Source organism: Equus quagga, chromosome 1 (genome assembly GCF_021613505.1).
Source record: "Equus quagga isolate Etosha38 chromosome 1, UCLA_HA_Equagga_1.0, whole genome shotgun sequence".
Classification (NCBI taxonomy): domain Eukaryota; kingdom Metazoa; phylum Chordata; class Mammalia; order Perissodactyla; family Equidae; genus Equus; species Equus quagga.
Window position 1 is genome coordinate 182,105,527 of NC_060267.1, and position 5,486 is coordinate 182,111,012.

Here is a 5,486-nt window from a genome sequence, read left to right on the forward strand (position 1 = left end):
GGGATGGGGCTGGGCCGCGCCGCCGCTCTCGGCCCCGCGTGCCCGGTGCCCCTCCGCGCGCGGAGCCCTCCTGCCGGCGGCGTCGCGGGCCCGAGCGAGCGGAGCGCAGAGCCCCGGCCCCCGCCTCCGGAGCGGCCGCTGACGCAAGCCCCGGGGGCGCGCGCGGACGTGACGCCTGGACACGTGTGCGGCCGCCCGGGCGGCGGGGACTGGCAGAGCCACCCTGCGCCGGGCGCCGGCTCCGCCCGACTCCGGCTGGCGGCGCGGGGGACCGCCCTGCGCCGGCGCTTCCTGCGGGCGGCGGGCCGGCCGCCCAGTGAGCATGCCCGGCGCCGCGACCGCGCGGGGCGGCTGTTCCGGGGCGGGGCGCGGCCGCCCCTCGCCGAGGCGTCGCCCCAGTGCCCCGGCCACACCCCGGGGAGCCGCGCCGACGCGTCCCGGGCGCCAACCAGAAGGCCGAGTTGAGGCGGGGCGGGGCGCGGGCCCCCTGGACGGCTCGGAAAACCCCATCTCCCCCGCCCGGGGTGTGGGGGGGGGTCCCTGGCGCGCGCGAGGGGGCCGCCCCGGCTCGCGGTCGGGATCGCGGGGTCGGGACGCGGGGCTTCGGGCCGGAGTGGGGTCGGGGCTCGGTTGGTCCGCAGCGGGCACGGGACCGTGTGCCGGGCTGTTCGGGGTGGGTTCGGGCCACCCCTCGGTCCTGCTCCCGGTGCGGGGTGGGGCGTCAAGTCTTTATTCCATTCTCAGCGGACCTGCCGAAGGCTTCGGTGGATGAGCGCCTCTGACTTGCAGAGCAGGCCGGGGAGGGAGTTCATGGACAGCGCCTGCCATTCGAGATCGCCTAGGAATGACAGAAATGTGGGCTGGGTCGTGAGGCCCCGGGAAGACAGTGGGTGACCCTCCAATACGGCGCGCCGCGTCCTCCTCTTTGAGATCCCGCCGAAGTCCAAGGCTTTGATGCGACGTGTGGGCACTCGCCCTGCACCCCAGTGGACGTCCTGGAGAGGGGTGACAGCCTGGGGAGAATCACATGTTAATTTAATGTGTGCTGTGTGCTCTCAGCTAAATTACTTTTCTGCACACTTGGAGCCACTGGCGCTGGAATTGGGGAAGGGGCTACCTAGAGGGAATCGCATGCTTCTTGCAGGAGAGACGGTGGGAGGGAACCACAGTCGCGACTAGGGGAAGAACGGTGCCCTCTGCTTACCGGCTGTGTGACTTTGGGCCAGTTCTTTAATTTCTCTACGCCTCAGTTTCCTCATCTGTAAAAGTGGGATAAAAACAATACCTATTTTATAGGTGGGGTGATAAATGCCAAGAACCTGGCTCATCGTAAGCACTGCTTAAACGTTAGCTGTTATCTTTTAAGAAATATCATTATTGAATGTTTAATATTAATGTTAATGAATATCAGTGAATAAACACTGTCCAAGAAATATGCTGTTAGAGCCCAGAAGAAGTTTAATCTTAGGGCATCTAGAAAGACGGCAGGCATGGAATTGGCGAATTTGATCTAAATCTTGAAAATAATTAATAGAAGTGATGTCGTTGAGTCATTCAGCAGGTGTTTCCCGGCATTCGGCCTGGACAGCCGTGTTAGGGCCCTGAGAATGGCTCTTCTGCAGTCTCCATTCTAGTGAGGGAGCAGAGCTGTAACCAAACCCTGGTGGGAGAGGATTTTGGAGGTTAGGTGGGGCAGGGGTGGGGGGACACGTTGTAGCAGGAGATAAAGCGCAGTGAGAATGCATTCGGGAGGGCACTGGGACTTGGGGAGTGGGGTGTCGCGTGGGAGCCCCAGTCTGCCTGAGAAGACCATTAACTCAATGACCAGGGGTCTCCACTTTAGGTTTTTGAAAAGCACTACTGCATGGCTGAATCTGAGTTTGTAGAAGGGTGTTTGGAGGAATCCAAAATGATCACTAATGTTTATTGAGTGTCCACTCTGTGCTGGGCACGGCTGCTTCTAAGGACTTCACAACAACCCTAAACTATGGGTACTATTGTTGTTATCTCCATTTTGTAGTTGAGGAAACGAAGACACGGGGAGATTAATTTGCTCAAGATTGCAGAGCTGATAATGTTGGAAAAGGCTCCACAGCCGTCCGTCGTAACCACTCGTCTCTATCCCCTTCAGCGAGCCCGAGCCTCCTTACAGGCTGGTTAAGGCATCAGGGTTAGTGGGCGCCACAGTCAGAACACAGGGGCACAGCCTGTAAGAAAGCCCTGAATTTTGTGGGCACGCTTTACATAAATTCTTTCCTGAGCTTGTCTTGAGAGGAAAAAAGTTAAATTGTATTCCACTTATTCCATTTTTACCTTTTTATAGCAAAAAGAACATCATACTGACAACAGAAAGAACTCACCCACAGTTTCACTTTTATTGGAGAAAATAGAATGTTTTCCACTTTTAATTTAAAACCCAAGCAAGTGGAATTTATTACCAGAATTTATTTTCTTTCCCTCCGCCTCTGGCCTCTCAGTGCGGGCGCCCCTCCCATTCGCAGGGCTCGCCAGCTCTCACTGGAGCACGGGGTCCCCACCCTTGCCATATTGACGTGAGCTTTCGGTGTTCCAGCCAGCTAGGCCCTGGTCGTTCAGAGAGCAATTTGGTTTCAGAGGTGTTGAAACAAAGAACAGGAAAAGCAATTCTCTGCAGAGAGAATTTGCCTTATTTTTCGAAAAGTACAGCTGACCCATCCACTCTTAGGCTGGCAAATGCCCCTGTGGTGTGGCGAAATTTCTCCTTGCTTCCTCCTTCACATCACTGCTCTCCTGATTAAGTCGACGAGGGTCATTAAAGAAAATGACACCGCTCTGGGCAGTTGCTGAAGGTGGGTGGACAGGCCTGCTGGCTGACCCACATCACTGACCTCTCCAGGCTGCCAGACTGGCCTTTCCAGTCCTCTTTCTCTCTTCCTCCTTCCTGAGGCTATTGCATCAGAGCAAGGCAGCCTTTGTACCCTGGGCGCGTGAGCCAGAGCATCTCTATCAGGGGTCATGGGTGCAGAGTTGAGTCGTGTGATGTTTATTTGCCCTTGGGATTACTGCTTTGCTGGGCTTGTGTTTAATGGGTGACTTTGTGGCCTGGGGGTGAGGGCGGGGGGAGGTCTAGCCTGCATTATCTCCTGGCTCATGACTCATTTACCACATCTGCTGCATGACAGGTTGGCGCCCGTCCCCCACCCCTGGGCATCTGGGATGGTACGAAAGGACACCTCTCCTTACCCCATCTCCCGCTCTGTGCCACCCTTTAAAGGCTAGGGGTGTACTGAGTCATTTTTCTTTCCTTCAAAATCAGGGTGAGTCTTGTTAAACAAAGCTCGCAGGTGGGGCACTCCTCTCCCCTAAGCTGCTGAGCACGATGCGGACCGCCCCAGCCTGGCAGACAAGCTCTCACCCTCCTTTCTCTAACTTAGGAATTGTGTAGTTTTGCGCATGGGGCAACTTCTGCTTTCGGCCGAATGGTGTGCATTTTCAGAGCAGAGTGTGGTCAGCTCTTTCTGTTTAGGTTTAGAGATGACTCAGGGGTGCGCCAGAGCTTGCTGCGTGGAAATTTCTGATGAGGGGAAAGCTTGTGGGAAATTTAGAGGGGACTGAGAGGCCCCCTGGTAATTATGGTAGGAACTTTTACTTTTATCAAGAACTTTTGTTTCGGGGGTAATTTCCACATGCTCAACCTTCTTTTGAGTAACTGTGTGTCATTTAATGCAGGTGTTTCTTGAATAATCGCCACGGAGTTGGGACTGTCTGTGGCACCGAGTAGGTGTGTGTACTTGCGTTATTTTTGTGCCCGGACTTAGCTACTATTTCTCTCACACTGTGTGCCAAGTACTGTTCTGAGCACTTTACACGTTTAATTCTTTTAATCCTCACTATGTCTCTTATGAGGTAAATCTTTACAGATGACAAAACGGAGCAACAGAGAGGCCAAGTTGGTTGTAGTAAGTAGCTTTTATGATGGCTGTGATGGTCCCTGCCCCTGGCACCTGCCCCCTGTGTAATCTCCTCTGTTCACGTGACAGCTGGACCTCCCAACTCGCTTTAAATGAATAGAATACAGCCACAGAGATAGAATGTCACTGTCCAGATTAGGTTACAAAAGGACTAAGACTTCTGTCCAGCTGTCTATCTCTGCCTGTCCCTCTCTGAGCCCTGTCCGTGGGTGAAGCCGCCTGCCACGCTGTTCGCAGCTCTATGAAAAGGCCCAAGCTGCAAGGAACTGATGTTTGTGGGCAACGTCCAGCCAAGACCCCAGGCCTGGCAGACAGTTTGATTGCCCCTATGAGACCCTGAGCCGGAGGACCCAGCTAAGCCGACAGACAGAAACTGTGAGACAATAAATGTTTGTTGTTTCAAACCCCTAAGTTTAGGGGTAATTTGTTACACAGCAATATGTAACTAGTACACTTGTCCAAGGTCCAAAAGCTTGTGTGTAAAAAGAAATGCAAAGTATAGACCCTCTATTTTTTTCTCTTAAGTTATTTCTATTGTAATGCTACTTAACTATGTAGAAACAACCTAGGAGAAAGGTTTTTGTGATTATTGTATATAGCTATAAAAGCAGAAGAAATTAGAATACCAAAAAATCCAGAATTCATGTTTTTATTTCTTATTTTGATATTCCTATTTTTAAAGTGGTAATTTCATGTGATGGAAGATGTACTAAAATGAAATAGTCGTTTATTTTGGAAACAACCTTGATGTCCATCAAGAGGAAAATGAGCTATTTAAAGCCATCCTACAAAATCCTCTGCAACTTGGAAAAGGTCTCTGAGACAAAGTGCTATATGAAAAAAGCAAGTTGCAAACCAGAAACCCCCAAACAATCCCATTTATGTAAAAAAGAACCATGCAAAACAAAACTAGTATTTCTTTACTTGCTTAACAGGGACTAGAAAGATCTGGAAGGACACAGTGGACTGATGACAGTGCCGGTTTCTGGGGCGGAGTATGAGTGGATGTCAGGAGCTTTTGCTTTGTATTTCCTATATTTCTGCAGTTTTTTCTCCTTTTGTTTTTTCTTCTCTCTTTTTCCACAATGAGAATTTATTAATATGTTTCTTGTGTAATTTAAAAAAAGTGTTGTCCTTGCTTTTCTGGTTTATTTTAGTGTGGCATTTATTTAGCTGGAGGGTCGGTGCCAAAGGAGTGATACATAGATCAGCCGGCCAGCAGAGGTGGTCCTGGCTCCGTCATGGAAAGACCGAGAGCTTCAGTCCCATCTTTGGATCTGGGAGGTGACTTACTGAAATTGGTACTTTAATAAGAGTAGCTCAAAGGCAGTGTGCGAATAGAACTTGGAGACCTGGAGAGAAGGAAAGAGACAGGCTTGGGGGCCTGGTGAGCCCGGAATGCTTCCTGGGACAAGAAGAAATTCTGTCCTGGGGCAGAAGGGAGAGTGAAGCTGTGAGCCAGGTAGTTGTGGCCCCTGGTCACTGCCCAAGTACAAAGATTTATGCAGGCGATAGTGTCAGGTTTGGAGGCCAAGG